The sequence below is a fragment of the Macrotis lagotis genome, chromosome 1 (assembly GCF_037893015.1).
Source record: "Macrotis lagotis isolate mMagLag1 chromosome 1, bilby.v1.9.chrom.fasta, whole genome shotgun sequence".
In the NCBI taxonomy this organism is placed as follows: Eukaryota; Metazoa; Chordata; class Mammalia; order Peramelemorphia; family Peramelidae; genus Macrotis; species Macrotis lagotis.
The window spans coordinates 867,930,544-867,952,785 of NC_133658.1; positions in this window are offsets into that span (position 1 = coordinate 867,930,544).

Below are 22,242 nucleotides of genomic sequence, written 5' to 3' on the forward strand. Positions count from 1 at the left end.
ATACCTAGGTTATAAGGGATGTTTACTGATTTCGTTTGGGGGAAAGAAAAAGAAAAAAAACTCTAATTGGTTTTAATGTTGAATAATGCTAACAATTGTATTTTTATTTTGGATAGAGCTTTTGGAATGTAAGTGCTGGATTTTCTGTATAAGTTACTCTAAAGTTTTATCAAACTTAACTGTTGGGAAGTTAGTTGAGTTGTAATTACATTGGGTTTTTAAATGTGTCATGTATGAGATTGGATTCTGAGAATTTGGGTAAAGAGACAAAAGTGTAAAGAACATGGGATATTCATTTTGCTCTTGTTCTAAGGGAAATGAGATGTTTAAATAAGAATCTTAATGTTTAACATATATTAACAATGTATGTTTAATTTTAAAGAAGTCAAGAATGTGGACCTCTCTTACTGCAGACAGCTGATGGGGGCTCTGAACAAATTGCAATGGTGGGCCTTATTGTAAGGTAACTTATTGATGAATAAGATGTTTTTATCAGTTATGTGATTCTTTTGTAACTGCAAGGAGATTATATTTGCAATATTTAGCTATCTATTGTGAATATGTTATTTAAATACTGTATTGTTAAAGCCTTGGATTAATGTGATTGCTTTGAAGGGCAATAAGGAAAATATGAAAAAGTATGACCCTTTCTGGGATAGATCTATGGGTTCATGAATAATGTAATATTGGATTGATTTAAAAAAAAATCTAGTAATTTGTGTTACTCTATTACTCTTATTGCTGTTCTGTTATAATGAAATTAATAATGCATGTTGGAAATTTAAAGCTACCTAATATTTTAATGGTTTTAAAGAATTCTGAAAAGTAATTTGTATGTTAGGGACAGCTGGGTTGCTCAGTGGTTAGAGCACTGGCCCTGGAGTCAGGAGACCTGGGTTCAGGTCAGGCCTCAGATACATAGTGATTGTCTAGCTGTGTGACCTTGGACAAGTCACTTAACCCCAATTGCCTTGCCAAAACAAAAATAACCATTTGTATGCTGAGGATAGTTAGTAGGTAAACAAGTTTATGTATAGAAGTTTCTAACTAATATACATACATACACACACACACACACACACACACACACACACACACACACACACACATATATATATATATATATGAATTGGGAATAATTTAGATCTATATGTATATTCCAAAGCAGTGGTTGTTAGCTGTGAAGTAAAAGCACTATATAGTATAGGAAAGATAAACACAAGATAATTTGATATTTCTCTGTGCAATCTCCTGGACAAAGGAGGCATTTATTTGTTGTAAGATACAACAGACTAGAAGGAGGTTTCTCTAGCCAAGGGGAATCTGATATGTCATCTTTATATAGAGATAGAGTAGCTATGATTTCAGACAAAGGGACGTCTCTAGTAAGAGGTAGGGGATGGGCCTGTAGGGCCAGTCATAGTTAGAATACCTGGCAAAGACCCAGGAAGGATACTCAGAGCTTTAGGTAGGGGTTTCATTGATTGGGACTCCATTAAGATTATAATTGGAATTTAGTGAATTGTATTCACTGGAAGTTCTAACTAGGTAAAACAACTATTTTAGATGACAGGACTTTTAATTGATTTTCTCTTATGTCATATACCAGGATGGTCAACAAAAAGAAATGCTACTGGGTAAATGTTATGTTCTTGGAGCCAAGGAAGCCAATGGACCAAGGATGTCAGGTGACAGGGATGGGCAGCCAAAGGGGCGACTTCTCAGTATGACTGAGGTTGGACCCCTTTGACTTTATTTCCCCAAAATGACATTTGGATAATATCTCACCTGGAAGAATAAATCTGGCCTAAGACATTTGACTTACCCACGTGACCTGCCTGAACACTGACATTCAATACTTATATCTCTAAAGGAATTTTCCTTTAATGTCCTGGATCTTTATAGTTAGTTACTAAGCAAACTAAAAAGGTTTTAGGTGAATTGGATCTAATAGCCAGAGATAGGTTAGGTGTCTGGCTCTGACAGCTGCTGTCAGCTACATGCTAAGGTAGGAATTAAGTTTCCTTAGTTTTTTTGTGTTAGAGGGGATATTTAGGTAAGGAGAGGTGTTGGGAGCCAGGGCCCCCGAAAAGAAGAATGGGAAATTCTTAGGATAATTACAGTTTCAAATTCTAGTTTAAGGAAAGGAATGTGAGTTAGATAAGTACACCTGGAAAAGGAAAATATGGGAATATTTGGGAAAAAAATCATTTTGGTTAAGGATGTTAGAGTCATTGTAATGGGAACAAAGGTTAAAATTGTTTTATTTTAAACCAGATGTTGGGTACTCTTAGAACAAAGATGACTGTTGAATGTATATATGTTACAAGCTTGTGAGTTTGCTCATGTAGTAAAATACTAATGGAAGTTAAAAGTGTTAAGTGAAGTATATGTGTCAATATGGCAGTAAGGTAAAATGTAAATTGTAATAAGCTCCAGAATCTCATTGTTTTGTGATGGAAGACAAGCTTTTTGAACTGAATTAAGATGTTAAGCAGTTTCTTTATCAGAAGACAAGTAGTCACCAGAGCTGGAGAGGACTTTTTGGAACAGATTCAGAAGATGCTGAAGGACATTGGATACCTCCAAGGGAGAAGAGAAGAGAAGGAGAAGAGAAAATGTAAGACCTTGAGTTTCAAAACCTATGAACTTTTGCCTAAATTCTGCTCCTAAGTCTCTGCCTAGTTGGCGCTCTAAGTTTCTGCCTGGTTATCTATTGGACCATGCAACTGGGGAACCTCCCCAGGACCTGCATTCAATGATAACATGCCACACTATCTCAAGACAACCAGCAGATGCTTGGAAATCCCCCACTGAACCATATATAAAGTCTCTCCTCACTTTACTCAGGGTTCCAGGATCCTAGCCCTGTCCTAGGATGGAACCCTAGCTCGAGCTAGTTTAATAAACCCTTGCTATTGCATCTCCATTGTGTCGAGTGCCTCTGTCTGTAATTGGGGACTTTTCTCAGACCCTAACAAGGAGAGGAGAGACACTGAACCAGTTCCATCTCTACCATCTCTCACCTATGTGTACATTGTTTATCTGTAACTTCTCCTTGACTCTGTAAGAATGACACCCTTACTTATGCCCTTCTCCTTATGGGAAAGGAAGAGGGGAGGCAGGGTGAAAATGTTCTCCATTGAGAGAGAAAGAGACATTAGTGGGTAGCAGTGCCCCTGGGTCTAAGCTAGATTCTCAGTCCCTGATCAGAGGTGCATTGTGGCACAGGGTTCTGATCCAGAGGAGAGAAACACCAGTGGCATATGACTGAGGGTGACTATTGTTTATAACTTGACTGGCCAGGATATTTACCTGGGGAGTAGAATATGTCTGAATATGTCCAGAAGTGGGGTGCATATATTCTGGATTGTACAGTTTAGAGATAAGTGGCCTCAGACTCATGTGAGATTAATGATGGTACCTGGATCCTTTGTAAAGTTGTGCAAACTGGGGCATTTATTAAAGGAAACTGATTGTGAGTTAGTATGGACTTGCAAGGAAAGTACAGAAGTGGCCATTTGAAAGAAAAATAATTTAAGGAACATCACTAGGTATATGAGCTATTCTTTGGGGTTAATCCAATGACACAAAATCAGGGATTTAGTTTGATCAATTTTGGAGCCAGGAAGACCTTTCTAAAGACTGGTATAAAACTTAAAGTAGAAGGAGGTACTGCAACCTTGGACATGTACCTATTATCATGGTGATTATAGGGCTTATCTAAAAGGGTCCCTGGGAAGTAAGGAGGTGATCAGGGAGTTGTTATTTAGACTTAAGGGCCAACTCAGAAATGTGAAGAAATCTCATCAAAATAAAAGAGGAAGAATTGTGTGGGATAAAGTTTTGAGATTTCTTCAGTAAAAAAAATTATAGATTGAATCTGGTTAGCTATGTGCCCCTCCTCCCTTGGCAAAGCAAACTTCTGGGATATGGTTAAAGAGTCAACTGACTTCATTTTATCTGTTGATGTCTGGAGAATCATTCAATTCCTGGGACTAAAGAGATAATCTGGTTTCGGTTTGAATTTTATGTTCCTTTCCCTAGGGTAGTTTGCTTTGTTTGAATTTTATGCTCCTTAGATTGTAAAACCACATTCCTCATTAACAAGGATGGGTCAGTGTGTGTGTGTGGGGCGGGGGATAGTGTTAGGATAAATGTGATTCTTGGGCCTTTCACTTTTGCCTCAATCTCTCTAATTGATTGTGACCTGTTTCTCAAGAAAGGAATAAAGCCTTTTCTTCATACCTTGAGAGATCTCTGAAATTTATTTAAGTGGCATTTCTCCCACACACAGTGATGAAGAAGAAATATGAGGGAAATATTTGTCTGGCATTTCCTGTAATATTAAGGAAATAGCTGTGCTAGTCTGGAATTTTCTGTGGGCTTCTGACTTCCTCTCTATTGTTCAACCTAATTCTTTTCTGAAATTTAAATTCACCAAGATAATAGGAGCAAACTCAGCTCTTTCCTCCTACCCCTCCTCCATCCATCTGGCAAGTAGCCTTCCAAGATACATGCCTGATCACACTCCCCAATTCCTCCCTGCAAAGGAGGTAGCTAGGCTCCCTTAAAAGTTCTGCCCTTCTAGAAATCATAAAAAATAGAAAATGTGGGGCTGCTAGGTGGCACAGTGGATAGAGCACCGGCCCTGGAGTCAGGACTACCTGAGTTCAAATTCGACCTCAGACACTTAATAATTACCTAGCTGTGTGACCTTGGGCAAGCCACTTAACCCCATTGCCTTGCAAAAAAAATTGGAAAAGTTCCACATTTTCCAAAATATTCATAGCAGCTCTTTTTAAAGTGGCCAAGAATTGGAAACTGAGGGAATGCCCATCAATTGGTATATCAACATGAATATTATGGAATACTAAATTCTGTTCTATAAGAAATCAAACATGATCGGACTCTAGAGAAGCATGGAATAAATTACAGGATCTGATGCTAAGTGAGGGGAGCAGAACCAAGACAACATTGTACACATTAACAACATTGTGAGATGATCAACCTTTATGGAATTGGCTCCTCTCAGCAGTTCAGACCTAGGACAACCCTATTAGACCAGTTATGGACAATGCTATCCCCAACTAGAGGAAGGGAAGCAAAATAAAACAAAAGTTCTGCCCTTCTCTACCAAAATGGATCTTTGTTGATCATAGCCCAGTCACTACCTTGTGGCTGTTCTTATCTTTTCTTCTTCACTTCTCCTTTCTCCTATCTAAACTATCTTTGATGCTCTTGCTTGTAGTTATTTCCTTCTTTGCTTAAGTTAACAAATCTCTATTAAAACTCGATTTCTTTACCTTGCTGCCTCCTTGTTAACTTTTTGCATATCCTGTGAATTAAAATTTATGACTTTTCTTACTCACCTGAGTCAGAGTGTTGTGATTTCTTCACTGAAAAAATGAACCCCCATCTACCCTTGTAAGTCCCCTTCCCTGAGGAATTCAACCATTTTCACAGCATTTCAGGTGATATGATGCAGCTAGCCAGCTTGGCTTGGAAGCCCTAAGAAGCCAGGGAGTCTGGGATTGTGCTCTAAAGGAACCCATCTAAACTGTGAACTTAATCACTTTACTCCATCCCAAAGACTTGAGCAGTGGAGAGACAGGGAATTATGTCTCCCATGTGTTGGGAGAATAAGTTTCTTTATTTGTGATTATACCTTCCTTCTCTGTTAGTTAATATGATGATTAGTGGCTAATAGAACTGAAATGTAGGGGAAACCTCTCCCCCCATGCTGGGGGAACTACATTGGTGAAGACTGGAGGCAGGCAGAGAATCTTAACTCCACCCTTAAAGCAATTCGGAGAATCCTGGGGAAGAGTGGAATGTAATCTGCCTAGCCTGTAAGAAGTTGGGGCAAAGTTAATATATGCTACAATAAATGTAAATTTAAAAATCAAAAGATTGTTAAATGTAATTAGATTGTGAGTTCCTTGATAACAAGGGCTGTCTTTTTTGTCTTTGAATCTCCACTTACATATAGTTGGAGTTTAATAAATGCTTGATGATTTGAATTTGAGGACAAATAGAAAGGAAGGAGATTTGAACAGTTGATCTCATATGGTGATTAGTTGAAGGAACTGAAGTTGTTGTGACTGTAATAGAAAAGATGTGGAGGTGAAGGTGGAAGAAGATAGTTGTCCTCATGATAAAAAAAGAAATGCTAGTCAGAAAGCAATTAGTTAACTTATGCCTTTCTATGTTAACTTTCTGCCTACAAAAAGCCCATCTTGTGAAACCTAAGGGAATGCTATGTTTTGCACCATCTCTCACTATTTGTGCCTCTCTGTGCCATCCTTGAGCTGAGAGACTTTCTGACATACTCTATATCTGGTCAGAAATTTTCATATTATATCATGTACCTATATCCTGTAAACATTTCCCACACATTATGTCAAAGCTATCAGGGACCAGGACTACTTCTGTCAGGGAGCCTGAGGTACACAAAGAATGTTGAGATAATAGACAGTGGCCCAAGTAATGAGCTAACTGTCTTTGACTATTTCTGATTTCCTTAAGAAAGAAACAGAATGGCTAGGTGGCACAGTGGATAATAACTACCTAGTTGTGTGGCCTTGGGCAAGCCCCTTAACCTTATTTGCCTTGCAAAAAACTAAAAAAAAAAAAAAAAAATTAAGGGGAGGCTAGATAAAGAACCGGCCTTGGAGTCAGGAGTTCAAATCCGGTCTCAGATGCTCACCTAGCTGTGTGGCCTTGGGCAAGCCACTTAACCCCATTTGCCTTGCAAAAAAAGAAAGAAATAGAAGTAGTACTGCCCTAGTCCTCCCCTAAACCCTCCCCAATTCCTACCAAGGTCACCCCTCTAACCCGTATTTACTTTCCCTTGAAAGTTACAACCTTTTCCTCCCCACATTGCTAGTTCTTTCTTGGAACTCCATCTGCTTGGAGAAATATAATAAACTTATATATCCCTCATATCTCTGGATCTTTGAGTTTCTGTGAATTCTTTACCCCTGCTCAAACTAACAACTCCCACTCTCAGATACTGGGAGGATAGCCTTATGGAAGAGGGACAAGATTCTATTCTGCCTGGCCCCAAAGGGCAGAGCTAGGAGCCACAAAGTAAAGGGGTGAGTTGATGGGAAAGGTGATTTGAGACTAATAAAGGAAAAGAAGTGATTTCTAAAAGTTAAAGATATGGGTTGTCTGAGGGAAGATGGGTATCTTAAACTTTATAGGTCCAAAACATAATTCATTATCTTTCTATTTAAACATTCCATTCTATTTTTCCCATTACTTTTGAGGAAAACACTATCCTCTCAATTTCCCAGCTTCACAACCTAAATGATAGCCTGAATTCCTCATTATCTCTCATCTTCCATATCCGCCTCACTGGAATAACCTGATAGTGTGTCTGCCTGCCTCACGTCTCTCCCCATACTAATCCATCCTCCACTTAGTCACTAAAATGTCCATGAAACTTCCCCACCCCTACTCAGTAAACTCCAGTGATTCTCTATTGCCCTTCAGGGGCAAATAAAAATGTTCTGTATAGCATTAAAAATCCTTTGTAACCTAGCCCCCTCCTACCTTTTCAGGCTTTTTTGCGCCTTATTCTCCAAAGATACTCTTCAACTCAGTAGCACTGACTTCATGAGTAGTCCACAAACAAGACACTGTAGATCTTTATTCTGGGCATTTTCTGTGACTGCCACCCATCCCTGGAATGTTCTCCCAATTCTCCTTTGACTAATGACCTCCCTGGCTTCCTATTCTTGTTTGTCCTTCCTTTTCATTTTGTTTGGGTTTGGGGCTTTTTTTTTAGGTTTTTGCAAGGCAAATGGAGTTAAGTGGCTTGCCCAAGGCCACACAGCTAGGTAATTATTAAGTGTCTGAGGTTGGATTTGAACCCAGGTACTCAGGACTCCAGGGCTGGTGCTTTATCCACTGTGCCACCTAGCTGCCCCTTGTCCTTCCTTTTCAAAGAGCACCAAGGACAAGATCTCTTGACTTGCTTGTGAATTGGATTTAAGTGAGACAAAGGTATGTAAAGTCATAAGCCTCGCTCTCTCCTCCAGTCATCAAAGTCCAGGCAGGACAAAAATCAAGAGACTGGCCATGAACCAGGATGCAGTGGATGCCCTTGGGGTCTTCACTTTCCCATTTATTTTTTTATTTAATTTTTAAAATAATTTTTATTTTGCATTCCAAATATTCTTCCTCCCTCTCCCCCCTCCCTCACCCATTGAGAGACAAGAAGAATGATACAGATTATCCGTATGATAATTCATAAGGATATTTCCACATTAGCCATGTTGTAGGAGGTGAGGAAGATGTTTCAATCAGTATTCAGAGTTCTTTAGTTCTTTGGAATTACTGTGGATCAATATTTTGATAAGAGTAGCTAAGACTCCTACTTGATCATTTTTACAATGTTAGTTTTACTATGCATGATGTTCTTCTGGTTCTGCTCACTTTACTTTGTATGAGTTCATATAAATCTTCCCAGTTTTTCTGAAACCAACCTTTTCATTATTTCTTATAGTACAATGGTATTCTGTCACAATCACCTACCCCAACTTGTTCAGTCATTCCCCAACTGATAGGGATCGCCTCTATTTTCAGTTCTTTGATACCTCAAAAAAAGCTGCTTCAAGGGTAATGACTTAAGTTGAGATCTTTCCTTATCAGCCATCATTGTCCAAAGAGAAGGAACTTTCTGAGCAAGCAGAACCAAAGCATGTTGATCAAAACATATTCTGGGCAGGGACAGCTAGGTGGCACAATGGATAGAGCACCAGCCTTGGAGTGGGGGGGGGGGGGGACTGAGTTCAAAAACAGCCTCAGGCACTTAATAATTACCTAACTGTGTGACCTTAGGCAAGTCATTTAACCCCATTGCCTTGCAAAAACAAAAAAAAAAACCCTATTCTGGGATAGAGAGTGCTGGGGAACATTCCTAGTAAACATGTTTTGGGGTCCACACCTGGGAACTTGGCCTGTCCCTGGATGTTCACCACAAGATACTTGGAGAATGTGATTGTACTCAGGCTCTAAGGGTATTTGGGCCTGTATGCATATATGTAATCATGTATCTCTTGGGTCATAAGTATATTATTATTAAATTCTCATTTAAAGATTTATAAAGGTATTATTAAATTATAATTTAAAGATTCTTATTAAAGATTTAAGACAGAGTAAGCATGTCATTATGTGGACAGATCTGAACCAATTAAATAAAAAAGACTGTGCAGCCCATAACCCTTTCCATTACACTGCTACACATATTTTTGTTCATAAGGGTCCTCTTCCTTTTTCTTGGATCTCTTTGGGCACCTTGGATCAAAGGATATGCAAAATTTGATGGCCCTTTAGGCATAGTTCCATATTGTTCTCCAAAATGACTTAACTAGTCCACAACTCCCATCAATAATTTTTCCACATCCCCTCCTACATTTGTCATTTTTCTTTTCTATAATGTTGGCAAATCTGGTGGATATAAGATCAGAATTGTTTTAATTGCATTCATCTAATTATTAGTGATTTGGAGCATTTTTTTCATATAAGTATTGATAGTTTTGATTTATTCTTCTGAAAACTGCCTATATCCTTTGGTCATTTATGAGTTGAGGAATGGAACTGATATAAATTTAACTCATTTCCCTATATAATAGTTGAGAAATTAGTCTTTTATCAGAGAAACTTGCTTTAAACAAGTTTTCAGGTATTTCCTCACAGTGTGACTATCTCTAGGCCAGGTAATGTAGTTGAACCACTATTTCCTCATCATTCAAATGGAACTAATGGGTGCCCTCCCCCACAGTTACCGGGAGACTAAAATCAGATAATGAATGTAAAAAAGCACTCTGGAAACCTTAAACAATATCTAAAAGCCAGCTATTCTTTCCCTAACTCCATGGAGCTTTAAAATAATCATGATAAAGCAGCAAACTCACTGATTCTTGGTTTGGTGGTTTTGAATTTTAAGTAAAAAAAAAAAACCAAGATTCTCAAATTTTTTTTTAAACATAAAATCTTTTTGAAATTTTTTTATTTTTCCAATTACATGTTATAAAAGTTTTTCAACATTTATTCACTTACATATTTATGTTACACATTGTTCTACTACCCTCCCCTCAGCAGGAACCAGTGTAGTAAAAATTGTATTTATACAGTTGTGTTTAACATGTTTATATATTAGTCATTTGAGAACGAAGTTTTAGGACTAAGGGAAAAGAAAGAAAATCGTGGGACAGGAAGAAAAAACATAAAAGAAGTTTTTTTTTTTTTAAGTGAATATAGTAGGGGCAGCTAGTTGGCATAGTGGATAGAGCACCAGCCCTGGAGTCAAGTGGATCTGAGTTCAAATCCCACCTCAGACACTTAATGATTACCTAGCTGTGTGACCTTAGGCAAGTTGCTTAACCCCACTGCCTTACCCCCCCCCCCAAAAAAAGTGAATATAGTATCCACTAAGATTCTTTGTGGGGTTTTTTGTTTATTTTTTGCCCAAGGTCACACAGCTAGGCAATTATTAAGTGTTTGAGGTTGAATTTGAACTCAGGTCCTCCTGACTCCAGGGTCAGTACTCTAACCTCTCTACCACCAAACTGCCCCTGTTTGGCTGGTTTTTGTTTTCCTCTAGATGAGGATGGTATCTCTAAACTACTGAGAGGAGCTGGCATCCATCATAGTTGCTCAACTCACAGTGTTGTTAATGTGTACAAAATCCTCCTTGTTCTATTCCCTTCACTCAACATTAGTTCCTGTAATTCTTTCCCTGCTTCTCTAAAGTCCAACTATTCATGGTTTCTTATAGAGCAATAGTACTCCATAACATTCATATACCTCAACTTGTTCATCCATTCCCTAATGGATGAGTATCTCCTCAATTTCAATTTTTTGCCACTAAAAAACAAACTGCTAAAAATATTTTTTATTATGTAAGACTTTTCCCTTTTTTTTATTTCTGTTGGATATAGGCCTTATTCCTATTTGGGCATAGTTTCAGATTGCTCTCCAGAATGTTTGGTTCAGGTCACAACTCTACCAACAATATATTAATGTCCCAATCTTCCCACAACCTCTCTAACATTGATCATTTTCCCTTTTAGTAATCTTTACCAATCTGATAGGTGTGAGGTGGTACCCATAGTTGTTTTCTCAAATCAATAATGATTTGGAGCATTTTTTTATATGACTATATATAGCTTTAATTTCTTCATTTGAAAACTGCCTGTTCATATCCTTTGACTAATTTTCAGTTGAGAAATGACTGTAACCTTATAAATTTGACTCAATTCTCCATATATTTTGGAAATTAGATCATCAGAATCCCTCATTGTGAAAATTATTTCTCAACTTCCTTTTTTTCTTCTTCTAATCTTGGCTATAAGCCTTTTTTAATTTAATATAGTCAAATATCATCCCTTTTGTATTTTATAATGTATTCTATTTCTTATTTGGTCATAAATTTCTTCCCTTTACATTGACCCAACAGATAAAGTATTTCTTGATCTGTTAATTGATCTCAACTTCTAAACCTTGATTTCCTCATCTGTAGAAGGAAGATGCTTTCATTGCCACTCTAGACTCAGACAATGTCAGAGCTGGAAAGAAACCTGTTGATGTACAGTCTAAAATAATGGTATCAAACTCAAACATCATCAGCATCCACTAAGTCATAAATAAGGATTTCTGAGGGCCATGTGTTAACTTAGTTTAAAAATATAATATTGTCAAATATTTCCCAATAATAATCTAGTTCAGGCCACACTCAGAAGTGTATTGGAGCACATGTGGTATGCTAACTATGTTTATCATCTCTGCTCTAGGACTCTTTTCTTTCATTTTTTTCTTTAATGAAAAAATACTTATTAAACACTAACTACATACAAAGCACTGAGGAAGCAACTAGAAAAGTAAGACAGTCCTCATTCTTAAGCTCCCTTTTTAGTATGGATCAACAACACATCCTGAAGTTTCAGTTGAATGTCCAATGGAAAGACCCAGTGGTCCTTGAGAGGCAGCAGCAAAATAGATGGGAATCCACCTAAATGTGGCTATGGTGTGTTGGGTTTCCTCCTCCTCTTCCTCCTCTTCCCTTTTCTCTTGACTCAGGAAAGAAACAGGAGCTGACCTTTTAGACGTTGCTGAACCATGTCCATACACCAGACCCTACAGGATTTTTAGTAAGGTTTTAGACCTGCCTACCTGTAACAACTTAGTTCACAATCTGACCTTCTCTGGTTCCAGTCTTCCTCACAGATACTTTGGTGCTTGGAGATCTCCCAAGGAACAAAGTTTGATGGGAGAAGGGAGAATATAGCAAGCAGGGTCATGGGACTGACATATCTGCCAAAGACAGTTCCCACTCTGAAGGGCAGAGAACCCCACCCTATGGCCTACCAAAGGAAAAAAAACTAATGGATTAACAAGAGAATTCTAGGGGCAGCTAGGTGGTGAAGTGAATAGAGCACCAGCCCTGGAGTCAGGAGGACCTGAGTTCAAATCTGACCTCTAACACTTAATAATTACCTAGCTGTGTGGCCTTGAGCAAGCCACTTAACTCCATTGCCTTGCAAAAACTTAAAAAAAAAAAGAGTGAATTCTAGCAAACTTTTAAAGAAAAATTAGTACCCATACTCCATGAATTACTTTGCAAAAACTGAGAAAGCACCATACCAGATTCATTTTATGAGTTAAATATATTCTAATACCTGAATCAGCAAAGGATCAAATATGGAAGGAAAACTATAGGTCAAAATCATTAATTGATATTCACTCAAAAATGTTCATCAAAATCCTATTAGGGGGGCAGCTAGGTGGCACAGTGGATAGAGCACCAGCCTTGTTGTCAGGAGTAGCTGGGTTCAAATCCGACCACAGACACTTAATAATTACCCAGCCACGTGGCCTTGAGCAAGCCACTTAACCCCATTGCCTTGAAAAAAAAAATCTAAAAAAAATATGCTATTAGACAGAATACCCTGATTTATCTAAGAAATCTTTCATTATAGGCAGCTAGGTGGCACAGTGGATAGAGCACCGGCCCTGGAGTCAGGAGTACCACCTGAGTTCAAATGCGGCCTTAGACACTTAATAATTACCTAGCCGTGTGGCCTTGGGCAAGCCACTTAACCCCGTTTGCCTCACAAAACCTTAAAAAAAAAAAAAAAAAAAAAGACTTGGGTCCTGTGTCTAAAGGAACAGTTTCTCCATAGATTGGCCTTCAGGCACTTGTTGAAAAGAGAGGCTTTAAGTCATGCTATGGTGGTCCCCTGTGTCCCCTAGGAATCATAGATAGAGAGGTGGACAAGACCTCAGGGACCACCTCATTGAAGTCCCTCATTTTAGAGAGGAAGAAACTGATGTTGAAGGGACTGGGAATCAAAATGATATGTATCTCCTGCCCTCTAGTGGTCACAGTAGCAAAGTCACCAGATAGTACTTTGGTTTCTATCATCTCCTGCCTCAATACACTAGTCTGGTCTCCCTGTAGAGACCTGGTTCTTTCCACACAAAGTAAAAGAAAAAAGAGATTACAGAACACAAATCTATGGTTGTATGGGTGGCCTGGAAGCAACAGAGGTAATGGGATGCTGGAATGAGACGGTCAAGAACCATTAAACATTAGGAATCTAGAGACCTTAGACCACAGTAGAATGTCAAATAAAATTTAGAATAAAGCATGTCAGAATTGGAGAATCTAACATATTGAATAGGAAATGATTCTACACTGTAGCAGATAATATGATGAAACAGGTTAAAGCTTCCATGGTGATCACTGGGTAGAGGCATTGGATCCAGGAGTGAAAGCCACACGTTCAGCCTAAATGAGATAGGAGATAGAGTCTAAACAAATTTTAAAAATACTTTGGTAGGTGACTGAAGAATAGACTGCAGTGAGGAAGAAGATCAGACATTAATCTCCAATTAAGAGATCAGCCCAATGTTTCTCAGTGAGGAAATGCAAGGGCCTTTTGATTCTTATACCAACACAAATAAGAAGTGTTCAATCAATAAAGGTTATCCAGACTTCTTGAAGACCTAATGATGGGAATCGACTAAACCCCAAGGAAGCCAAATCCATTTTGCGAAAGCTCTTACATTTAGTTTAAATTGATCTCACAATTTTCCCCATCATTTTTTTTTTAGGTTTTTGAAAGGCAAATGGGGTTAAGTGGCTTGCCCAAGGCCACACGGCTAGGGAATTATTAAGTATCTGAGACTGGATTTGAACCCAGGTACTCCTGACTCCAGGGCCGGTGCTCTATCCACTGCACCACCTAGCCGCCTTCCATCATTTCTTATTCTCTCTAGTGGGGTTAAATAGAATAAATCTAATCCCTTTTTCATGTGATTATCCTTTAAAAACTGAATATAAAATGTTGGAACTCAGATCATCAAAGTTCAGTGGAACCCTAGAACACAGAACTTCTGAGCTCTGAGGGCCGTAAGAACATGTTTATCAGATTAGGGGAGGGACCCTCAGAACTCAGAATGTCAGAACTGGGAGAGCTCTTAGAACACAGATTATGGGGGCTGACATAAAGAATATTTAATCTAACTTCCTCACTTTACAGAAGGAGTAAATTGAAGCCCAAGAATGGAGTGATTTGCTCTTGGTAATAAACTCATCAGCAACAAAGTCACAATTGGAAAACTCCCTAAGCTGGTATGATTTCCATTTTTCTGGTCTAATAAACCCTATAATACCCTTCTATCTCTAGCTTATGGAACCAATAGACTTAGACTGGCCAAGGTTCTCATTCTCACAAAGCGATAGCACTCATAGGCTTCCAATATGACTGATTGTTTTTTCCTGCTTTTCTCCTGATCCCATAAGTTTTCACAGCCATATAACAACACCAAGGTCATATTTTCTCACCTAAAAGTAGATCATCTCCTGGTTGATATCTTTAATGAACTACTGTTTCTGTGATGTGTTCTTTGACTCCTTCATTCCTTAGGATTAAGTTTACTTTTCAATTAATTTTTAATCAATGCTTCAAAGTTGTTTTACTGAATGTAATCTGTATTGCATGGTTGTCAGAAAAAAAAGATACATTTCATAGTTCTGTTTTCTGCCTTTTATGTGTTTGTAATACCGTCTGAGTTTACCAGTAGTGTGCATTCAACTATCAGAGTATTTTGCTCCTGCTTCCTCGGACCCCAGGCTAGTGATTACTGACAAACTGATCCTCCATTCTATGACATTTCACAAGAAGGTGAGCCTATCAAAATTGATGGAAACTGGGACAGGATCCTGAATAGAAGAAACTAAAATGGTCCAGGTCACCCACAAGTTGTGATTTCCCTCTGCCACCCCAAATTCCCTGACAGATTATCAGGCCAGACCCTAGAACAGTCAAGGACCTGGAGAAGAATAGTGCTGTTTCCCTCCCACATTAGGACACACAGACAATAGCACAAAAATGAAATGTCAGGGCAGGAGCTAACATCTCCTGCTGCAGGTCACTTCTACTAACTAAGGGGGAATGAGAAGAAAAATGGATAGATTTCTTTTTAAGAAATCCACTTTTTTTTTTAAGGTTTTTGTAAGGCAAATGGGGTTAAGTGGTTTGCCCAAGGTCACACAGCTAGGTAATTATTAAGTGTCTGAGGCTGGATTTGAACTCAGGTACTCCTGACTCCAGGGCCTGTGCTCTATCCACTGCGCCACCTAGCTGCCCCAGTTTAATAGGTTTTTGACTTTCAATTTTGTTTAATTTCTCCTTTGATTTTCAGGGTTTCTACTTTGGTGTTTGATTGTGGGGGGGGAGAATTTGTTGGTTTTCTAACTCTTTTAGTTAATCATTTTGTGGATCTGCTCTTTCTTCTCTTTTATTGACGTAAGCATTAAGAGATATAATATTTTCCCTAAAATTTGCCATTAATTACATCACACAAATTTTTGTTTGTTTTTGCAAGTCAATGGGATTAAGTGACTTGACCAAGGTCACACGGGTAGGCAATTATCAAGTGTCTGAGATCAGATTTGACCTCAGGTCCTCCTGACTCCAGGATTGTTGCTCTGTCTTCTGTGCCACCTAGCTACCCCATCACACAAATTTTTGTATATTTTCTTATGGTTGTCATTATCTTTAATGAAATTGCTATTAATATGATTTGGCCTTTGATCCATCACTTCTTTAGGATAAGGTTTAGCATCCAAATATTGTTTAATCAATCCTTCAAAGGTGTTTTACTAAATGTAATTTTTTATTGCATTGTGATCAGGGAAAAAAAAGATGCACAAAGTCATTCTGCTTTTCTACCATATGAGGTTTTTAATAATATATGGTCAGTTTTTGCAAAGGCATATGTACAGCTGAGAAATAAGTATACTCTTTTCTATTTCCATTCAATATTCTCCAAAGATCTATCATATATAACTTTTCTAAAATTCTATTCAGCTCCTTAATGTTCTTTTATTTATTATATGGTTAGTTTTATATCTCAGAGAGGCATTTTGAGATCTCCTACTAGTATAGTTTTACTGCCTAGTCTATCTTGTAATTCATTAACTTTTAAAAATTTGAATCCTATGTTTGGAACATATGGCACATGCCCTATGTTCAGTATTAATATTAATTCATTTTCCATGTTTCTCCAGAGAAGGACCTGTGGAGTTTAAATGAAGACCAAAGCTTATTATTTTCAATTTTGAAAAGTTGTCAGATGTAGCATGTCATTTTTTTCTCTCCAATGTTTTCTTTCTTATGTTTGGATTTGATTCTTCTCTCCCAACATGATCATTATGCATCTATTGTTTACCATTATTATAAATGTAGAGCTTATATCAGATTGGAAGGGGGAAGGAAGGGAGTAAGGGAGAAAACTATAAAGCTCAAAACCTTGCAAAAAAAATCTTTGATAAAAACTACCACTGCAAGTGGCTGGAAAATTAAATAAATAAAATATTAAAAAATAAACACAAACCAAAAAAATGTAGTTTCCTTTTGTACCTCTTTTAATTAGATCTATTTTTGCTGTTGCTTTGTCTGAGATCATTATTTCTATTCCTGCCATTTTTATTTTACCTGAAGCATAATAGATTCTTCTCCAGTCCTTATTTTAAATCTATGTGTATCTTTATTTTTCAAGGATTTTTTTAAAAGATTTTAATTACTTTGAATTTTACAATTTTCCCCTAATCTTGCTTCCCTTCCCCCCCAGAAGGCAATCTATTAGTCTTTACATTGTTTCCATGCTAGACATTGATCTAAATTAAATGTGTTAAGAGAGAAATCATATCAAGGATATTTTTTGTAAATAATACATAGTTGGAATCTGGTTTCTAATCAATTCCGCTATTTACTTCCATTTTATAGAGATCATCCCAATCATACTTACAGTTATGACTACTGTGTGTTTCTCTACATCCTTTTCTCTATTTATCTTTCTCTATTTTTATAATTCTCCTCTTCGAGAGTTTATTTTGCTCTTTCTCCTCTACTTCCCTGTTGAGTAAAATGAATTTCTGAATACAGCTGCATGAATGTATTTTTTTCATTCCTTGAAACAGTTTGGAAGACAGTGAGGTTCAAATGTATGTATCATCTTCTCCTATAAGAATGCAAAGATTTTAACCTTGTTTAGTCCCATATTTCTCCTTCATACTTACCTTTTTTAATGCTTTTCTTGAGTCCCGTGTTTGAATGTCAAATTCTCTATAAATTCTTTTTCAATCAGAAATAATTTTTAAAGTTCTCTATTTCATTAATTTCTGGTTTTTTCTTCCATACAATGATAGTTTGTTGAATAGGCTATTATTAACTATAATCATAATTTTGCCTTCCAAAAATTATCATATTTCAAGTCCTTCACTTTTTCATACTGATGGCTACGTGCCTTGACCTGGGAACTCTGGATTTTTTAATCCCAATATTCCTAGGAGTTTCCATTTTTAGGTTTCTTTCAGGAGTAAATTTTTTCAATTTCTACTTTGCCTTCTGGTACTAACATATATGGGGAGTTTTTCTTTATAACTTCTTGAAATATGATATCAAAACTTTTTCTCAAATTTTAGAAAGAAAAACAATCTGAACTTAAGACACAGTATCATAAAAAAATCCTCTTTTTTTTACTCTGATATGTCTGTGTAAATGCAAATTCTATTTGATGTTTCAATTCAAAATAAAAGTTAATTTACCAAAAAATGATATCTAGGATTCCTTTTGTTCTTGACTTTCATGTTATCCAATGATTCTTAATGATTTCACCTCAATCTGTTTTGCATGACTTCACATATATAATTGCTTGCCATCTAATGAGTAGGAGAGGGGCCGGAAAAAGAGAATTAAAAACTCAACAAAATTGAAATGAATGTTTAAAAAATTAGATAATTTTTTTAAAAAATTATCTTGCTTCAATCTGTTTTCCAGGTCAAGTGTTTTTCCTATATTTATCATTTTTTTCTATTTTTTCCAGACTTTTGATTTTGTTTTATTATTTCTTGATGATATAGCCATTAAACTCCATTTGGCCATTTCCTGTTTTTAAGGAGTAATTTTTTTTTCAGTGAAGTGTTGTGCCTCTTTTACCATTTGGTCGATTCTGATTTTTAAAGAGTTATTTTGTGTCTCTTTCACAAAGCTGTTAATTCTCTTTTTGTAAATATAATTTTCTTGTATACCTTTAATTTCTTTTTCCATTTTTCTCTCTATCACTTTTATTTTTTAGATGATTTTTTTCTTTTAAAAAAATCTGTCCTTTAATTCTTCTAAGAATTTTTGTTCAATCTGCATTCTAGTTTGAAGCATTGCTAATAGATAATTTCACATCATTGTTTTCTGTTTATGTCTGAATTTTCTTGTTACCATAGTAGTTTTTTATGGTCAGGTTTTTTTGTCTGCTTATTCTTCAAATCTGTTTCTTGACTTTGGACTCTATATTTTCAGGGGGGCAGAATGGCAAGAAGAGGCAGGGGATGAACTCTGAACTGAGCTTCAGTCTTTTAGATGTTGGTTTCCTCGTGGGAATGAAGACTAGGATTACTGTTGGCATCAGATCATCTTCAAACTGTCGACTTTCATTCTTGGGGAATATGGTTGCAAAGTCAAATAGACCATTGAGAAACAGGCTAACTTTACCCTAATGTCGAAAGTTTGTCACCTGATGATACCCCACTGTTAAAGAGCCTCAGTGATATGGGAAAGGCTTGATTGTAAAAGGTCAAGATCCTTATCAATCACCAATGGTTAGTGAGAATGGCATCTTTCCATAACATGCCCTCATTTTAATCAATCTTATGGCAGGCATGAAATCATGCTCCTCATGTCTTAGGTGGTCTTCTCTGATACTGAAGGACGACTATATCTTTTATGGCTTTTTGCTGTTTTCACAGCTCAGGCTGTGGGCCTACATGTTTTTGGTGCTTCCAACGTTCTAAGATCCAGGTAGAGGGCTGCTCACTGTCTTCCTAGTCTGAGCTCTGGAAGTTCCTGACCCAGGTTTGGATTGTGTATGATTCAGTTTCAGTAGACTGCTGATGGACTCAAACACTGTTAGCCCACTGGAAGGTTCTGCAGATTCAGAGCAACTGAACTACTAGTTCTCCCCATTGGTATTGGAAGGCTTGTGTGAAGGACTAAAGGTTAGAACTGAGTCCCTTTCTGCTCATGATTTCAGAGACACATAGTTAAGTTTTTGGAACTCATTGCTTGCTCTATATACTGTAGGGGCCTCTCTCATTTGTGTCCATAACTGCTCCTCTCTGCCCTAAACTGTTTGGAACTGGGTTTTGAGTGGTGAAGCTCCTAGCTGGCCCCCATTTCTGTTCCCAATGCTAATTCGGGAGTCCCTGGTACATATAAGTAATCATATCTCTTGGGTTATAAGTATATTATTATTAAATTCTTGTTTAAAGACAAGCCAGAGTGAATGTGTCATTGTGGAGACAGATCCAAACCAATCAAACAAAAATCTGCATAGTCTGTAGCCCTTTCTCTACTGCTATTGGACTCCATTCCTGGCCCTATTTTCTATCTTCCTGAACTGCCCTGGATTGGAAAAATGAATCAATGTGACTTTTCCTTGACTCTGCTGATCAGAATTCAGCATATCTTTTCTAGATTGTTGTGGAGAAGCTAGGGTTAGGTTAAGAAGGGCAAAAATGCTAACTCACTTCATTATTATGACTCTGCCTTCACTTTGACTATCATAGCTACTGGGTATGGGACCAGCTCATTCAGAGCATAGATATATAATAAATAAATGTATTTATCAAATCCAAAGTCTTACTTGTTAAGTTTTCTAAAGGTTTCTACATGATTCCAGCAACTTTTCTAAATTCACATGAATACCACTATTTGTGAAGTTAAACTTAGGAATCATTAGACATCTCAAAACTAACTCCTCTATAAGGAAGAAATAACCATTTTTCCCATTGCAATCAACAGTAGATGTGGTTCTCTGTTTTGCTACCCCATTTTTATTTCAAGGAGCTTCAAAAATGTCCTCAAATTTGCCATGTCATTTCCTGAAGTCCTGGGCTTTTCCTTTTCTCCTGTGGGAAATAAAAAATTAAAGTCACTCATCTGGGCTCTAGAGAAATCAGAACTACTACTGTATGCAAAGAGAAGACTTGGGAGGAAATATAATACCTGTTTTCAGATATCTAAGGGGGCTTTCAGGTGGGGGAGGAATTAGATTTGTTTTGTTTGTCCTCAGATGGCAGGAACAGGAGTCTTAGGAAGAAACTGCTGAAGAATATTTAGACTTCCAAAAAAATCTAATAATCAATGATGTTCAAAACTGGTTTAACCTCAAAAGATAGTAGAATCTCCACCCCCTTCTTGATTTTCAAGCAGAGGCTAGATGGACCCTTATCAGGTAGGAAGTAGTTACTATTATTGTAGTTAGAACTGGCAGCTTTTTTTTAGAAACTGAGAGAAGTTAATAGAAATAGTCTGACAGAAAATATGAAGACAAAAGGATTAGGAGGAAATTGGTAACTTACTTTGAAAAGTAACATTACAAAGGGCAATTCCTAAGACTGAGACCTTGAGAAAAGCTGATGAAATTACTTTGCTGTTATGTCTGAAAAGAAGTTGGAGAAATGAGAGAAAAAAAATTGAAAGATCTCCTGTCAGGGGTGGCTAGGTGGCACAGTGGATAAAGCACAGGCTCTGGAGTCAGGAGTACCTGGGTTCTCAAACACTTAATAAATACCTAGCTGTGTGGCCTTGGGCAATCCACTTAACCCTATTTGCCTTGCAAAAAAAAAAAAACTAACAAAAAAAGATCTGCTGTCTTAAATGGAACTGTTTGAACCTATATTTTGTGAAAAGACACCTTGCCTGATATCTTGAGCGAACTCAATTGTGGAACTGTGTTTCCAGAAGTAAGAATCATCTTCCATAGTGATCATTAGAGATGATTCTATCTGGGACCTTACACTTAAAATCTTATAGTCAATTTTTATGTCTTTGTGTCATCACTGTTTACATTGTTAATAAATTAAAGAGATAGTAACCTTAATGTTGAGTTAATCCTAGGAATTGAAATAGCTGTTTTATCATCTCTAAATAGTTCAGTGGACAGAGAGCTAGACCTGAACTCAGGAAGAACTGAGTTCAAATTGAAGCAATATTCCTACCCAATATTCCTATCTGCTTTAGTCTTCCAATCTATAAAATGGGAAGGAAAGGGATCTAGTAGTACCAGATCTCAAACTATATTATCATCAAAATTATCTGATACTGGCTAAAAAAATAGGGTGAATCAATGGCATAGATTAGATATACAAAAATAATAATAATAAATGACCATAGTGACCAAGTGTTCAGTAAAGCCAAAGACCTCAGCTTCTGGAATAAAAATTCACTATTTTACAAAAAACTGCTGGGAAAACTTGAAAACAATATGGCAGGTGCAAGGTATAGACCAAGACCTTACACCAAAACCAAAATAAGGTCAAAATGGATACATGATTTAGACGTAAAGGTGATAACCAAGAGCAAATTCAGACAGCCAGAAAGAGTTTATCTGTCAGATCTATGGAATCTCTGTTATTGTTTATTGTTAAGGATTGTCCTTTGTTCTCAAAGACCTTAACCAAGGAGGTGATGCCATGACAGGTGAGTTGGATTTAAGTGAGGATTGGGGTGGGGATGGGGGAGAAACTGTGCAAAGTCACCAGCCTCCCTTTCTCCTCCAGAGCCATCTGGGTCCAGATATGAATCAGGTGACTGGAGCTGGCCCTGGATGCAGGGGAGATCTTGGTCTTTTAAACTAAGGTTTTTAATAGTTTGTCAACTAGGGGCG